The 18,460-nt window shown below is 45.3% G+C and overlaps 1 protein-coding gene across 2 annotated transcripts in view; it reads left to right on the forward strand.

Annotated features, from left to right (window-relative positions):
- The window catches only part of vps13b (vacuolar protein sorting 13 homolog B), a 339,886-nt gene that overhangs the window by 195,396 nt on the left and 126,030 nt on the right, over window positions 1–18,460 (forward strand). The gene's annotated exons all lie outside the window — the stretch shown is intronic.

Here is an 18,460-nt window from a genome sequence, read left to right on the forward strand (position 1 = left end):
CCTGACACACTAATGTGCTTTAAAACCAACAAGTTGCAATTGTGGTGACTTGTCACTGTAGTTAACATGGTATTTGTGACAACTGTTCAACTCTGATGCAGATTTAGAGAAAATGTCTTTCTTCAATAATCAATAATTATGATTTTTAAAGAACTTAAAGGGATAGTTCACCCCAAAATGAAATAAAATATGTATTTTACCTCTTACCTGTAGTACTATATATCAGTCTAGATTGTTTTGTTATGAGTTACGGAGTGTTGGAGATATCTCACCATTATAATGGGACTACATGGCGCTCGGCGTGTTGCACTCAAAGCACCAAAATATTTGAAAAACTCTGCATCAATGTCTCTTTCCATAAATCCTGATTCTGGGACTCAGATATCTCCATAACAAGGCAGCTCACACCAAAACAATCTAGATTGTTTGAATCTAGATAAATTACAGGTAAGAGGAAAAAATCTTTTATTTTGGGGTGAACCGTCCCTTTAAGTTCTTTGAAAATACATACAACTGTCCCTTTAAGAACAATACATTCTTAAGAAATAGATAGAATTCAATAGAACTAAGTGGTCTTGGTTCCTATAAACACTCAGCTGTACTGAATATATTATAAAGTATTTTTACGTGAATAGATCTGCTAATCATCATTGTTAGATGTCACTGTTTGTTCATTCAGCAGCAGAAGGGTTAGTACTTCTGCTTTATTAGTTTGAGGCAGGAGGGGTGAAGGCCAGGTGTGGAATAAAGCAGCTCTTAGGCCCTCAGCACATCAGCCCCGCTCCAAGGTGCAGACCTGTCACAGCATCAGCAGACACCTCGGTAAATTCACCGCCGGTCACCGGGGTTCACTGCTGCTGCTGCTGCTGCTTTAGTAGTCGGATTAGGAGACCCTGCCAGTTTTATGCATTCTAATCTCTTGTCCTCACATCGGCGCAAAAGACAGAATGATCCTCTCAGGCGTCTCCCTGACAGCTGCAGCTCACTTACTTTCTTTTCTTTTTCATTTAAAATGCTGTGCTTTTTTCTGTCTTTTTTTATGCTCTCAGCTGGTCTCCCTCTTTCTTGTCGTCCTCCTCATCTTTCTTTTCCTCATAAAAAAAAAAAAGCCCCAGAGTTCCTAGCAAATGATTCATTAGATGCTTCAGTGCACACTTGCCTCATCACTCGCTCCAGTCTGCTGCCAAGTGCCCCATTTCCCCGTTTGTTTACACCAGCAAAAAAAAAAAAAAAAGTTCGTCAGCTTTGCTCCGCTGTGGCGGAGGAGAGGAGCTGCTCGGGGCCACACACAGTGACACTCAGGGCCTACACTTATATACAATGATTTAGGGGCCTGCTTTCAAAACACCCCCGACTAGCCGAGCAGGTTTAATGATAAACTCCTTTCAGAGGCAACGTTGGCAATGATCGTAATATCTGTATCACCGGAATAAACGAAGGCTTTGCTGTGATCTTTATAAACTGCCACTGCAGAGCAGCATAAATAAGGAGTGGCACATTTGTTTTGTGACATTTGGCAATATGTATGAAAACTTCTCTGTAACTCCCCGTTGGTGTAGTACATTGCTCCTCGGTACTTTGAGTGTGCAAAGTAGCATTTTAGAACAGTAAAAGTGGTGTCTGTGGGGATTACCCAGCCAGACGTGAGACCTTTGAATCAAAGTTCTCTTCATCTATTTCCATCTCCACACTCAGGCATTAAAAAATATAATCAGAGGATCTCTACTCCCCAGTCTGGTGCTACATTTTGTGTTTTTGTGAAAATATGCCTGGCGTGTCATTAACGCAGAACTGTGGGCAAAACCAAACCAACTTAGTAAATCTCTTTAATTGCACTGGTGCTTGTTTGGCTAACTAGTTGGTCTGATCTCTCATCATGTTCATGTGAGTATATTAACTTAAATACATGTTATTACAGCAATCCCTTTCGGTACTACACCGTTGTCTTACCGTGAGTATAGTTATGTTACCTTAGTTGCAAATGTCCAGTTATCAAATGGTAGTTCAGCAGTAATTATGAGCTTTTTAGGGAAGAAAGGGGGGGAAATAGCGCTGAGAGTTTGTTGACTCTGACAACAGAGGAGTCCTATAGAGCGCTGTAGAGATGACGTAGTTTTAAAGGCCGACCCAGGAAGCTAGCATGGCACTGGTTCCCTCCTCAAAAAGCTCACTTCAAAATCTGTGTTAACCACATAACCTATTTCAGGCATCTAACCTAGAACCCATTCTTAAGTCAAACAGAGGTAAAGTACTTAATAGTTCAAAATATTTCATCAACAAGAACGGCTCTGAGGGCTCGTGAGGCCTGGGCTTCTCTCATCCCGCTGTGCTCTGTTCGGGCCTGGAGGCTGAGGAAGGAGACATCACACTGAGATGATGAGAGCTACAACTTCTTTGTGAACTGTAACTCATTTCGCTCCATTTGTTTCTCTCCCTTGCTCCTCTACTGTCTCTCTGTCGCTGTGCGCCCATGTTCTCCCTCTCCTACAGAGGAAGAAGATAAAATAAGCACGGATTGAAGGGTCAGCCAGGATAAACATTGTTTTTTTTGTCAGTCCAGCAAATGAAACACCTGGTGCTGGTAAACGCAGCGGACATATTTCACATGGCCCTGACACTCAGGATTAATGCAACATCAAATTGTTTTAAGAACGGGGGACAGCCGCTGCCCAGAGTAAATCATACGCCCCCTTTTATTAAAGCTTGCAAGGGAATTTATGTTTTTGATTCAGACAGGATAGCCGGCGCAGAGCCGACAGATGAGCCTTGGAGTGTGGGCTCGGCGGGGCTCATGTTGAAACGGCCCTCTGGACAACGTGTCGTAATGCGAACAGGAAGTTTAGACTCAGCCACTGAATACCGCTGTGGCTTTGAGGGCGGAACATATCCCCCTTCACCTTTTTTTTTCTTTCCACAAAGTGATATTTGTCATTCTTTTCAGTGGGAACCGGTGTGATAGATAGTCTCCTCTGTCTCCCTCGCGACACGGCGAGCGTATCATATGACATGCAGGCTGATTTCCTACAAGAAGGGGGGGACACGCCATTTTGCCTCTGCCGCCGTGAGAGAGAGAGGGAGAGGAGAGAGAGAGAGAGAGAGACTTGGTTTGCGTTTGTGGAGCTAATGTTACGAGAGCAGAGTGGAGGAAACCAGATGAATGTTAGTGGATTTGATCTTTGATCCGCCACGTTCAATCAAGTCAACCACTGTGTAAGGCCATCGGTCCTTCTCAGGGTGCGGGCCACGCTGTCCAGGCGACCCTTTCTGTCCGACTAGAGACGGATGAGAAATAAAGCTCATATGGATAATAAAATCACTGATTTATAGCTGCCTCTATTTACCCATATATCATATTGTATCTTTGTCATCTTTCTCTCCGTCCCTCTAATTCCACATATCTATCATTGGAGAGCTTTTGACCGCAGCGCTGCACTTTGCAGCGTCTTGTGCTGTGTATGAGCAGGGAGCTGTATACAGGGTCTTGTGTGCTGTGTTGTGGTGTCTGCTGACTTCTGTGTACAGCCTGTGGTTCATTCCATAAATATCTGTGGCCTCTGTGATGTTATTCTCAGGGCTCTCCGCTCTGTGAGAAGATTGCGCCACAACACTTGTATTCCTCAGCCTGCAGTTAGAGGTTTAGGGGGATTAGGAGGGAGAGAACCTCAACCCAGGCCCTGCTGTACATTTTTATGGCCATCTTATGCACACGATTCCGATGTAATGTGCAGAGAAAGTGGAGACGAGGGAGACAAGGAAGAGAAGGGGGGGTAGTAGGACTCACCGCAGGGGAATCAAACAAGTAAACCACAACTTATTTCCCCTCTTTTTTTTGGCACAAAGTGGAGCAGCTATCGGGACGGCCATGTTGATTAGTTCTCCTCTGGGTTCTTTAGTCCAACAGTTTGGTCCAGCCCTTCTAAATAACTTTTGGGTAGCCATGAAATTAATATGGACATCTATCGTCAAAAGAGGATACATTCTTGTCAATCTATCCTGTGGTGGCACCAAGAATGCGTCCTAAAACCCGGGAATGAGTCAGCATTTTTGCACTTCCGGTTCCCCCATCCCAAAGTCAGTGGAGTTTTTGAATGGGTTTTTGGTCGGATGCCCGATACAAGGTCTGCGGTTAACACAAGCTGAACAGTTTCAAACGTTTCTTTCTATGACATAAAATACGTTGAGTATTTTGAAGTATCTTATGTGTCTCAAAGAAGGCGGTTGCTAACCAGGCGCAAACCTCTGGTTCTGAAAAGTGAAGCCAATGCTTCATGGCTTAAAGCTGCATTCTCTCTAATGACCATCAGGGGGCGACTCCTCTGGTTGTATAGAAGTCTATGAGAAGATGACTCTACTTCTTCCTCAGACACCTCACTGTCCTGGAAGGATCGGAGGTCGAGAATGGAGAAGCTCGGGTTCTCAAGGCAAACGGCTATGAGACAATATGAAACACTCATCACGGAGAGGAGCGGCCTTGGAAATGGTTTTACTTTAAACATACGCAGACGAGGATCCGGGCCCCCAGGTCGCTCGCTGAGCCAAGATCGTCAACAACACCATGGCTTAGATAAGCCATCTTATGTGCTCTTGACGTTCAGCTAGTACTCCTACGTGAACCACAGCTGAGTTGTTATACAACAGGGAGAGAATAGGTCACCGAGCTTCCCTTCTCCCACAGTGAAGGACTCTGGAGAGAGGACCGGGGTGCAGGATGGTCTCCATTCGTTTCACGGGTTTCATCGTTCTATTCACCTGCAAGCTAAAGAGTTAGCTCAGCAACATCTGGTTGCACAAAGAAGTCTGATTGTATGGAAGTCTATGAGAAGATGACTCTACTTCTCTCTTGATTTATTACCTCAGTAAACATTGTAAACATGAGTTTATGGTCTCAATCTCTAGTTTCAAGTCTTCTTCAATACAGCATGATGTTCATTTAGTAAATGATGGTCCATTTAGAGTCAAACAGACCATAAAGCAGGGGATGCTTTAGGACGGGGCTACCTACTGATTGACAGGTGGCTGCCACGGCGTTGCCCGGTCCAGGTGTTGTTCCTGTTTTTGTCTTACTACAACCCTTTCTCAGTGTGTTTTATATTCAGACCTTTTGGTCACATAAAAAAGTCGTATTCAGCATTTGACATTTGTACTTAGCTCCACCCTCTCGTGCCATTACTGGTTGCTAAAAGCCAATCGGGTGACGGCAAAAATCCCGTCATCCCTGCAGCACTCCACTGTAAAAAATGTTCCATTCATTTCTTTTTTTAAAATTGCGTTGGGTGATCAAAGTCCTTTTTATGATCAGTCTTTGGTGCAATTATTAACGTTCTACAAAAGAAATCTGACAATAGATTTTCCTTGACATTTGCTGAACAACATCATCGCCCTTAAAGGTTGAACCTTTCTTTATTCACGGCACAGCTCAACCTCTCATGTAGCGTCACCCATCAGCTGACATTTGTGCATCAGATAGGATCTCTATATGTAATAGACTCCTAAGAGTATTATGGTTACGTTTTCACTAGTATCACCTGCAGCAGAAACTGCTGTGAGCATTTGCCTCCCCCCCCCCCCCCCTCCCTTTCACATCTGTCTACGTGTCTGCTGTTGAAAGCAGACTGGAGTTCTGCGTTCCTTGTTTTTGGTGGCACTCAAGGTGACGGACCTCAATTCAGAACTTCCCGGAAAAAGCGCTCTTTGTGTTTTGGCATGCTGCTGTCAGTCAGGTCGGGGATGCGCGCTGACAGAGGCGAGAGGGATCAGCCCTCAGCTGTCCCGCGATCATAAAAGGGCCTGATCTAGGGGTTGACCGCCCGGCCACGCGATTCACTGATTGTGAGTGTAAATGGTTCATCCTGAGGCAGGATATGAGGCTTCTAAGAATACACTCGTATACCGGCAACCTAGGAAGCTCTGCTCTCCGCTGCAGCATGCGATACACGCATTCTACCGGTGTTACCCTGTCAAAGTCTGATGCGTGCTTGAACTTGTAAGTGCATATGTTTCGTGCACGCCTCCATGTGTGTAGTGGAGCCCCAGTCTTGTGCGTTGTTGTGTTTTAGTTCCTTTACTCTCCCCCGGCTCATGACATGTTGATGTTCTGGCATCCTGTGCGGTTGGTTTGAGGCTATCACTGCTCTGACAGGGACGCTCTGATTGGTCACACAGCAGTAGTGGAGGCCAGGTGGACAATCAGGAATACTTCATCGATATTCACTGTGTCTCCACTTTGTCTCGTTTCTTTTCATGAGGAAATAACTGGAACTAGCTGAACTTCAGCAGTAAGGCTGTTACAGTTGTCAGCAGTTTAGTTCTTTGGAAAATTTGACATAATAGTTACATCATTACAAATGATAAATATAGTGTATTATTGTATTGTAATGTTTTTTTGCCCTGAAATAAAGCAACCTAGATGTTGAGTTTCTGTGTGTATATATATATATATATATATACAGCTCTTCAAAGGCATGGCCTGTGTGAATTTGTAGGCATGTATATCTGTGTGTGTGTGTGTGTGTGTGTGTGTGTGTGTGTGTGTGTGTGTGTGTGTGTGTGTGTGTGTGTGTGTGTGTGTGTGTGTGTGTGTGTGTGTGTGTGTGTGTGTGTGTGGTCAGCAGTCTCCTGCCAAGCAGCAGTTATCAGTAGGCGACTCAGTGGAACATCGGTCCAGAGCATTCTGAGGATTGAGTAAAAGTCGGAAAGAGGGGTGGGAAAAAAAAAGAGTAGAAGTCAACCTCAAGAAAGCAGGAATGTGCAGATGCTTTCAAATGTCCATGTGTGAAGCCACAAGCTCTTCTGTGGCTCTGGGAAGCCAATGTGAAACCAGTGGCGTAATTGCCCTAATGCTTGTGTAATAAGAGGCACATTACGACCCCAGGAGGCCCAACTAGACTTGAAAGAACCAAGAGGCTGGCACTGAAGCGGGCTCAGAACCGTCTTCCTCCTCCTGGTCTTTACCAGTTATTTGTACTCCGTCCCGCTCGGTATCGGATCACTTCTTTAATGTACACAGTGTTACCAACTCTAATATGTGTGTTTGATTACTCCCTCTGCATTCATTTGTTGTGTCTTGTTAGCTAGCTTGTTTAAACCAAAATTGTTCTTCCTAAATAAACAAGCGCAGTATGTGTACGTTTAATATCCTCTGATTTGATTTTGCGGTCTTGAGGCAGTCACTTCTTATTAATCCTTCTAAATGCACCTGCAGTATGATCGAATGCATCTATTACTATATATAAGTATCGATGTAGTTTGAGTCCCACACTCCAGTTTGACCAGCGCACATTTTCATCAAGAACCTTCTGCTATTTTGAATATCTGTATGACCTAAAGGAACTGAATGTGGAATGAATTTCACACTATTGAGTTATTATGGTTGCACGCCTACAGGTATTGTGTTCTGTACACTCTGCATGTGTGTGTGCGTGCGTGTGTGTGTGTGTGTGTGTGTGTGTGTGTGTCAGTCATGTTACTTTAGCTGCAGGTTTGAGAGAACCGCAGAGGGAAATGCGAAGCCACCGTGTAGACAACTCTACTGCGGTGGTCCCCTTTCTTCTCTCCACAACTTACCCCCCCCCCTACACACACACACACACACACACACACACACACAGCCCTCCAATCAGCCCCCCACCCCTGCCCGCATGTAACCGGGGCAAAAATGATTAACTCGAGCAAATATGCTTCGCTCCATGTATTTCCGCTGAAATGAAAATGTCCGACCATTGGCAGGACTTGCCTCCATTCCTCAGCGGTGACGAGGAGCCAGTGTTTAAAGCATCATTGTTCCCCTCCTTGATATTTTTCCATCTCCTCCTCTAACAGCGGAGACAGCATTTGAAGGGCTTTGAACAGTTTTAGTTTTTTTGAAGGGCCTCACATTGTGTGTAGCCTGGTAATGGACTGATGTTATTAGCATTTTAAAGAGAATTTAGTTTTTTTTCTGAGGGAGAGTTCCAGCTGACAGACACATGTTGGACAGGCAGCACAGGGAGACTCCCACATCACAGGCTGACATGTCTGACTCACACACACCATGTCACACATTCTACAAAGACACTTGTGCACATCACACTTTTGTTTTGACCCACGCACAAACATCACTGCTGTCTGAGACATACACAGTAACATTTAACCTGCTCATCTGGCCCTTCACCGGTCTGTCACCTTCCTTCAGAGTATTCTGTCTCAGGGAGCTATATATAGGATATATAGAATTAAATTAAAGACTTAAAGGGTCTTAATGGGGACACCCATTTAAAAAATGTTGTCCAGTATTGAGGGAGAACGCTGCAGCTGCTGCACCGTCAACATACGCCCACTAAAAGTGCTTGTTTTTGCCACTGACATGCTCAGATTGTTACTATAAGTGTCATTCTGGAAAGATCCCAACAGAGAAATGCAACCTTTTTATTAGGTACTACAGTATATATTCAAAGCATTGATATGTGATCGATAAGGAGCCACAGTTGCACAATATCCCTTAATCAATTATTCCTCCTCTCCACCAGACCCTGACAGGCCTTGTACAACTCCATGGTCCAGTCTTCATGTATCCCACAATCCATCTCTCCTGTCCCCCTCTACCCATGGTGTGGAGGTTTTCCTACCATCTCCTCACTTCTTCCCTTCTCCCTTCAGCAGAATTGCCTCTGTTCCTCCCCTTCTGTCGTTTCTCTACATTGTCGTTGCTGAACACGTGCCCTCCTCTGTCCTTCACCTCCCTCTTCACTTGGGTCTCCTCGCTGCTCCCTCCCTCTCTCGTCAGTTTCTCTCTGGTCAGCTCACAGGATGCTGTAGAGCATTTCCTGCCACAGGGGCAACAGGAAAGAGTGCGGAGCACGGCCCTGTTTGATGTGCCATCTCCTCTAATTCTCTACACCTGGACTCTTCTCTCAGCAGAAACAGTAGTTCTCTGATCCCCCCCCCATTCATTCCTTCCTTCCTTCCTATCCTACAGCATCCTTCACTCAACATCTCATTCTGTCCCTGCAGCCTCTTTGCTTCACGACATATACTCTTCTGTTCAATGTGCTTCTTAAGTTGGTAGAGCCTCACGTCTTTCTCATCTCTCAGTCCCTTCTGATAAAAACAAGGCCCACTCCGTTCTCCAGCTCAACGCAGACACTGCCCAAGCTCTGTTTTGCATGTTTTTGATTTTCGACTCCCCTCCTGCTACTTCTTTTTATTATTTTGTCCCCTTTTTCTTCCCCCTGGTCCGTTTCTTTTTCTTTGTTATTATTCCAGTTAAATGTTCTCAGGGCCCGCAGCTGTTTTGGATGTCGGCATGGTGGTCAGAAAGTTTTGGCATCGTGTTGTTCGAATGCCATATTTTCACAGCGCTGCCTGTTTAGAGTTGTGGTTTTGTCAGGAGCCTGGCCCTCAGGGGCCACTTCCTCCTCACTGTTCTGGAGTCAGTGTACCAAAACTCTGACTGGCTAGAGTGGAGAGGGGAGAAGAGAGGGAGGACACTAAAAGAAGGGTAGAAAATGATTGCCGATGTAATTATGTAAAGATGATCTAATAATGGAGGTTATCCTCCACAACAACGTCTCTATCATCGTGTCTCATTGAGGTTTGTTTTAGGTTTTATGCGCTGTCTCCTACTTACTAAAATCCAGTCTTTCTACTCATCCTCTCTCCTAGTTCTGCTTCTCACATTCTGCGTGTTTCTTCCTCCTTATTGGAAAGAGGTGCAGCGCCGGCAAACACAGAAACAACCAGACTCAGGCCGCTTCTCAGAGAACGCTGTCGTCTGCACATGTTCAGTGTGACGGGCTCCAGATGAGGCTGATTGAATGCAGCCTTTATTCTGACTCTCACCTACCCTGTAGGTCTCCGATTTGCAGCCGTTTCAGCAACCTGTTGAGGGCATTCCACTCACACCGCACCTCCTCTAATGTCACGTTTCTCTACGTTAATCCTAATCTCTTTCAGCGGGTTTCTCTCCCCTTTTCGTTCACACTATATGTATGACAGGAAGTGAGAGCTTTCGCCTCGTTTAACCCGCAGGAGTCGGATCATTTGACTCTCAGATGAAGCAGTGGGATTGGTGTGATGACGGTGTTTGAAATGACGGATAGCAGCCAGAGAACACAGTCAAAGTCTTTATGGAGAAGGATTTGTGTTGGCATGTTTCCTGATACTCTGAAGTGGAGGAATGGGAAGATTTTGTAGGTTTTACTTGCATCTCTTTAGTAGATTCTTTTTTTTTTTAGCTCATGTATTCATGCTTAAGGCTGGCAGCTCCTTATCAATCACATATCAATGCTTTGAATACATACTGTAGTACCTCTGTGGAGAAAATTACCCAGATAGACCTTTTGGGCATGTGAGAGTAGGAACAGAACAAGTGTATATAATAGATAATGGTTACTGCGGAACCTTTAAAAAGTCTTGAATTTAACGTCGTCAAATATACTAAAAAGTATTATTTTGAGTTTTGAGGTGATGCCTAGTTGCATGAGAAATATCTCCTCATAGAAGTGACTTATTTACATATGGTGTGGCATTTGGTCGTGTCTCAGATGGAGATACAAAACTTCCACTTTGAATGTTGTCAAGTTGATTTCAAACATAAAGCTCCGCCCAAATCTGCATTCATTTTGCTGTGGAAAGAGTATTTCATTTTTTTTTTTTTTAAGTGTGTTCGGCTTACCGAGACACAAGAAAAGAAAGGAGCCCTCATTAATGTTATTGAAAGCACCTGTGCGTTTTCTAAGAAGTCTCATTGTCATTCTCTGTTTCACCTCAGGTCATTTACCTTTACTTCTCCATTTACATTATCTTTCTCGTTGATTTGAAATGAAGTTACGGTCCCTCTCTCATCCTTTTCTTTTTTTTACCTTTTCTCCATTCTTCCCTCCCTCCCCAAATCAACAGCACCACCGCCCCGCCCCATGTGACTTCCTCAGTCAGAGGGGGGGAAGAAGGGGGGAAATCTCCCATATAGAAATGTCACTTTGTATAAATACACTCGGCGGTTTGGATGAATGCGAGATCCGCTTCAGAATTATAAACACTGGCTCACGCAGCCATTTACAGAGGAGGAAGAATTAGCCGATGTAGGAAGCATGTGTGCCCCACATTATTGTAATTATTTGATGCTGTTTTTTCTTCGCTGACATAGAAGTATTTGGACGCTATCTCATGAGAAAGCGCTCGCAGTGCCGTAGTCCTGGGCCTCACCAGGGGCTCCTAAGCTGCTCTCGTACTCTCAAAAGTCCGGCCCGTCTCTCCTTAAAGCCTGTGATTTAGACATAAGTTTTTAATTCCATTATGTGGGAGCTTCCAGCAGCGACTCCTTGTATTCTGTTTCATTCCGCCTTTGTTTGCTGCAGGGAAATCTGACTTGGAACCAAATGTTGTTTAAGGTCAAGGCAAACGTCAGCGAGTAAGGACCTACTGTTTTAGCTATCCCGTTACATGTTTGTTCAGCCCGTCTGCTAAACCTGTAGCGCACGTTAACCCTAATCAAATATGGCCATCACTCCCCATGACTTTGTTTAGGAAAAATGTTCATGTCTTTATCCGAAGAAGGATAAGGCCTTGATATGCAATCTCGTTGCTTTAAACATTTTGTCAGAATTCAATAATTGCTGTAAACAAACGTGTAATCAACTTGAAAGCGCTCTGCCAAAAGACCCTCACTTTCACAGATAGAAATGAGCATCTTCAAAAAAAAATAGAAAAAGGCACCCGACGCGCATGTGCACTCGCACTGATGTGAACCAGCTTGGCAATACCGAAGCGCTTAATCAATATCAAGTGGGAAAAAAAAAACAGTAGTGGTTCATGCTGTTGAATCCATAAAGTGGGCCTAATTTTACAGCTCCATAAAACACCCTCCTCGCCGGAGCACCAAGTGAAGAATTTATGTGCAGGAGTAAATCAGGAGGAATGCTGCGAGGACTGTAACCATCTCGGTTTGAGACTCCAGATCATAGAGCCAATTGTATATTGCGTGTGAGCGAGCATTATGTTTTAATCCAGGCTCGCCACAGCTTTTTTTGTGTATTGTCCTGGTGGTGAGTAGCTCTGGTCTGAGAGAAAGCACTGTGCTCAACAGTTTGTAAGCGATAGGATTAGGGAACGACGAGTGTGTGCGCCGCTGTGTTTTCTGACAATCTGGACGTCTGATACGACATGTGAGGTGCAGCTGCAACAGTGCTGCTCTCGCCGCATCATCAATTATCGTCAACCTACTTGAAACTGCGTCAGCTGGAATAAATGTTTTTTTGTTCCGGGGCCACTGCGGCTCCTTTATGTTCGAGTCACTCAGGCTTTGTCGGTCAGAGCGGTGAACGCGCCGAGCTCCCCCGCCAGAGACCAGGGGTAGGCTTCGGATCTGGAGTCGTCTTCCAGCAAAAAAAAGGATTATTTTCCTTTAATTAGTGTAAAAGTGGCATTGAGGTATGTGCCTGTTCTACTTTAGCTTGATGAAGATGACTACATCTGAGGGCAAGCCAGATCCTTGGCTATGCCCCTGCCATGTTTCCCACTGCAGCCAGTTGGGAATAATCTATTCCAGCGATCAATTAAAGATAAGGCCTCTCAAATTAAAATAGAGGGGGGGGGGGGGGTTACATCATTGTGGGGACACAAAATGTGTTTTCAATCTGAGGTCTGAGGAAGTCAGCGAGGCTTTCCCTTTCACACCTCGGGACCCGCTGCTAGAGCGCTGCCTGACATGTTTTATAAAGGCCGAGCCGGGAGGAAGCGTGTCTGTAGCCGCTAACAGAGGAAGTGATCTCACGAGCACTGGCCCACTCACTTTTAATTGAGGCCAATGGGGTAGCTTTGTCCTGCAGGGACACACATACTACTACAAGTGCGAATATTGTATTTTTCATGCATTATCATGTTTTTGTGTCGTCCGCAATATCTCAGGAGCGTCTTGACGGGACGTCTTCACATTTGGCACTAATGTCCACCTGGACTCGAGGATGAACTGATTAGAACTTGGTGGTCAAAGGTCACTGTGACCTTTACAGAACACGTGCTAAAGTGATGACATTTTGGATAGACCTGCATATAAACTGCAGCATGAGTGGTTGTCGGACACATACAATCGCAAGGCCGTGATTCTAGTTTTATTTTTTTGGTTCAACTTTTATTTGACCAGGATAATCCTTTTGAGATTTGGAATCTCATTTACAAGGTGGTACTGGCCAAGATGGCCGAAAGCATCAGGACAAATACACCCAGTGCTCCAATGATCCTCATTCATGATTTTAGAATCTTACATGTTTATGAAATAATGTAGTTTTATATGTGTCTGTAGCTCACACCAACATGATGGTCCGAAAAAAATGCAGGTTCAAGAATTGTCTAACGATCGACGGTTCGATCCTCGGCTCCTCTAGTCCATGTCGAAGTGCTCCTGAAGGCTGTGCCATCTGTTTGGACTGATGGATAGTCGCACCTTGCATGCTAGTCTGCCATCCGTGTATGAATGGGTGTGAATGACATGTAGTGTTAAAGCGCTTTGAGTGGTCGGAAGACTAGAAAGGTGCTATACAAGTACAGGTCTATGTACCATTTACCTTGATCTGAGGTTGCAGTTACTGATTTTTGGCGTTGGTACAGATCATGAATAGGGAGGCAGTTCATGTAATGTGGCCTTATTCAGAAACTCTCATACAAACTGTAATGAAGTGTGGGGCGGAACCTGAATCCGTAACTGTAGATGCCACCATCTAAGAACATCGAGGGACAAGACGGACTGATGTATGCAAACGGTCACACGCAAACATTTCAGCCGTTAACAGCCGGAGCCACTTCAGTTGTTCACAAATGAGAATCCAAGGTGCCTTTTTCAGTATATCCCGTTCAGATATGTATCCACTGTATGAAGGAGTCCAGTGAGAAGTCCGTGCCTTTAAAAAGCCGATGAATTTCTGTCCCTGTTGCTCAGGAATGTTCCGTCCAAGAGTGTGTGTGTGTGTGTGTGTGTGTGTGTGTGTGTGTGTGTGTGTGTGTGTGTGTGTGTGTGTGTGTGTGTGTGTGTGTGTGAGAAGCAGAACAGGAGCAGGACGACATCTGTGCATCTCAATAAAAGGCCCTCAATGCTATTAGCAGGGACAAACTGCAGAGAACCTCAGACTGAAACGCAAGTTTCGAGTCTCATCAACATTCCGGACTGATGTGCAGCCAAGGACATATGATATTACACGCCTTTAAAAACACACTCTTTCGTTATAATGTGTTAATAAACAAGCCAGGTTGTAACAAACTGTTTTCATCATACAGTGAATCACTGCGACCAAAGATTCTCATCTTCATTTATTAAGTCAGCAGCATGTGTGAATTTCACGAAACCCACGTCGGGCGAAGCCAAACAAAATACCTGTTCAGTCTTTTTGACATCGAAGTTCTGATGCAAGAGGCAGTTTTTTTTTTTAAGCTTTCGCACGATGAGCCTATAATATTTACACCGGCGGGCCAGGCCGACATCTTTAACACGTCTAATACCGACCGTGTTTATCACAATGGGACCTCTCTGACATGTAAACTGCAGCGGGAGATAAATGACTCCTGTGATTAAGATATGTTGAAACCAAAGTGCAAACACTGACATTGTAAACAGAGGGCCGTCCTCTGTCTCTCAACTCATGTGCCGTCGTCTCAGGGGTGCTACGTGCTCCAGCTAAGCCCTGCTTGCGTTGTATATAGAAGTAATAGTTTCCTCCTAAGATCTTGTGTAAATATGATATAAGTGTTTGAGTATGGGTGTCTTTAAAGCGCAATCAGCCTAATGAATCACAGGCTTCTGTTGGGAGCAGCAGTGGGGATGAGTAATGCTGTTGAGCTAAAACAGAATAGATTATTCAATTTTCATCATGGGAATGTGTCTCTACATCAAAGCCGGGAAAGCAGCAATTTCTGTTTATTGCGTATTGTGCCAGAGAGAGAGAAGGAAAAAAATGAGCTATAGATTGGGATAGTTGTACTTGGCTTAAAGACGCCCGGGAGTAAGTACCTTGTTATTGCCAAGTGTGACAAATTTGCAGCGTTGTTGCAGCTCTCTTGTCTTGGATATTTTGTTGTTCTTGTGACTGTGTTCGACTCCTGTTGAATAAAAAGTTCCGGTGATCACAACAATCATTTTTAGTAGCAAGAGGTATAAAAAGCCCTGTGAGCCCCGGGGGCTCCCGTTCTGCTGACTCGTTGCGTTCCACGACATCATCCCCCCCCCCTCTCGCTGCGAGGGCTGCTCAGCGTTCTAATTCAGAGCCTTAATTACTATAATTGGTAGATGCAAATTAACAGCAATTGGATTTGACTGGGGTCATAAATCCGCAGCTCAGAAGTTGCCGAATTTCTGGCAATTCAGAGCGGACCACCGTCGGCAAGGGGCGCTTAAGTCGCTAAGTAATTGCAAGTTTCATGTATCATAATGCTTACGAATTCCCCCTCGACACACACACACACACACACACACACACACACACTCTGGGACTCTGCTTAACGCCACTGGGAGTCATAGCAGGCGAATGGGGAAGCCACTGTGCAGCTTTGGCCTTTCCACATCAGAAGCACCACGGGGTGCTAACGGTGTTTGGCTAATAACATTTTGGAGCCACGGAGAACGAATATCAGAACCTCAACTGAACACTTTTATGGACGATGATGCTATTCGCACTAAAACTCTTATCCCCTTCCACCGCAAAATGAAACCGCAAATGATGTTTCACACAGCCCGTGCTCTTTCAGTTCAAATATACAGTAGCTGAGGTGTGCTCAAAACAAAGAACACTATAGCACATGTGTGTGTACAGCCTAATTAAGCTGGACTCGTCCGAATGAAGCTTGAGATCTGAATAAAATTTCTCCTCTGTGTGTATGTTCCACCAGGAGAGCAGAAGGCCCCATCTCTCTTAAACACACACTTCCAGGCCCTTGCACACACACACACACACACTCACACTTACATAGACTCCTGCCTCTCTCGAACGTGTAAGCAGACATGTATTGCATGTGATTGTTGGGGGAAATGGAGTGAAAAACAGGTCCGAGGGGTTGTGGGTTCAGGTTGCGGGTTTCGGAGTGACGAGATCCAGAAGCCGGCGGCGCTTGGTATTACCCTGCTGCTTCCTGCCCCTATTGGCCTGGGGCAGGGACTGTGGGTGGGAGGGGGAGGGGGTGTGGATGGAGCTGGAGAGAGGAAGGTGGGAGGCCATTTAAAGCCAAGGGGCCATGATACACCCCCGGCCCACAGGACCGCCCCCCCCCCCTCTGCAACAGTCTCTAACACAGCCCACCGCTCCCACACTCCTACTGCCGGGCCCAGAGCCCCGACCAGATCCCATTGCGGTTTGTTTTACAACCTTGAACCACGGTTAGCCTTCAAAAACCTTAGCTCGGTAATCAGGCTCTCCCGAACATTCCACTTTCGCTCCTTTTCAACAAGCCCTCTCACTTATTTACCCATTGGCTCCATTCAATACGACTCTTTTAAACGCATTTCACTTTATTTTTCTTGCAATTCATTCCCTCCTATCGTGCAAGCCTTGATGCTGTGTGCAGCAGCAAAGTAAATCCCTCACTGGTTTCACCTAATGCCTCCATGGCATGCAGCTGTGTGTGTGTGTGTGTGTGTGTGTGTGTGTGTGTGTGTGTGTGTGTGTGTGTGTGTGTGTGTGTGTGTGTGTGTGTGTGTGTGTGTGTGTGTGTGTGTGTGTGTGTGTGTGTGTGTGTGTGTGTGTGTGTGTGCATGAGCTCATTTGCTGTTTATCAGTATATTCATGTGTATTATGCTCATGGCTGTGTTCTGCATGTGCCCAGTAGGTTCCTCCTCGAATCCTATTACCACTTCAGCACACGTTCCCAGATCTGCTACATGTTAAGCACTCAGTCCTCCCACACGTCCACTTAATAACACAAATCGTGATGGATGCTCCGCCCGGCACATGCACAGACCCAAAGAATGCTAAACACAGGAACATAACTTGCAATTAATTGCCCATTTGTAAAAGTTGCCCACATATCTTCTGTTCAAAGGAATTTGGAACATCATTATTTCTCTCTCTGTGATGAAGTACCGGCGGACGGCTCTTTCCAAGTCCTGCGTTCTCGATGCGTAGCACCGCCATGCCTCCGCTCCTCCGCCTACCGTTTCCCACTGCAGGGCTGGAGTTGGATGGAGGGTTTGACTCTGAGCCATGATATAATGTTGGACGGGAGCCCTCATATTTCAGCTCTGATGCGAAATCGGCCCAGTGGCTTTTTTCGGACTCAAATTGGGTTTATATTGTGTCAGAAGAGGGAGAGATGTTTTTTAAAAATAATAGCCATGGATGCCATGAAACAGAGCGTTCTTACTGCAGAGCTTTTGATCCGCTTTTTATAAATAGCAGAATTTTGTCGTAAAAAATAATGTTTCTGTGGTCTTTTCCTGCAATTAAAATAAGGTTGGCTCGGGAACAAGGGCAAAGCTAAGAACTTGTGTTTGAGAAAAGTTTTCTCTCGCTCTCTTACTCCCCCTTCTCCCCTCCCCTCCTTGCTTTTCCTCATCTGCGAAAGCATGTCATTTATGACTTGTTATTTTCATTTTTGCGCCACGTTTCCCACATGTTCGCAGAGGCAGGCAGATGTCTGATAATGGCATGGCGGACCCAGCAGAAGGGCGTGTTCCACCTGCCCCGCTGCTGTGTGTTTTCAGCCGCTGCGCGTACGTGGCGGGCAGCGTGGAGGGCGCCGCGCTTTCCCAAGGCATTCTCCGGTTCCTCCCGAGCCGAGCCGTGTGGTCTTCACATGACCAATCAAATATGTCAAACCAGCCAGTGTTTTCCCCCCACATGTACAACAAGAAAATCTGGCTTCAATTATTATTGCACCCCAAGGGGAACTTCCAAAATTCCTCCCCTCCTCATTTGTCAGAAATGAAGCTCTCTCGTTTCCTGCGATTGGCTGAAATATGTCTTTTGATATTAAATCACGCCGGTTTCCACTGGCTGCATGACCAAGACAAATGTTTATCATATTTATTTATGTCATCGGAGATGACCCCGCGGCTCGGCAACGCAGGAGACTTGGCCCGCCGACTCCCATGTAATGTTGATTATGAGTAAGAGAGTCTCCTAAATAAGCCCAAGTTAAGAGATAATTTGGAAAGCACATGAGGTAACTGTGGTTTGTTTAATGTGAAAAATACCGTTCGGGGTTTGGGGAGGGTGATGGAGGTACTGTTACAAAAGCCCTAATGAATCTAGACTGACACATCCCACCCAAATCTTACAGGGCTCTTGGTTTGATTTGTATTACGCTCTGTTGATAAATGTGGTTCCAACTGTTGATTAAGGATCTGTTTCACTTGTTTGTATGTCAACAAATCCAGCTAAATCCAGTTATACACCTCTCATCTCCCATTGCCATTGTTTTTGTACTTGGTGCGCATTGTCATAACATCACGCTCTGGTAGAGGCCTTTCCAGCGTGGCTAAGGGGGGGGGCGCTATATGAAAATT

This window comes from Pholis gunnellus, assembly GCF_910591455.1.
Source record: "Pholis gunnellus genome assembly, chromosome: 8".
Classification (NCBI taxonomy): domain Eukaryota; kingdom Metazoa; phylum Chordata; class Actinopteri; order Perciformes; family Pholidae; genus Pholis; species Pholis gunnellus.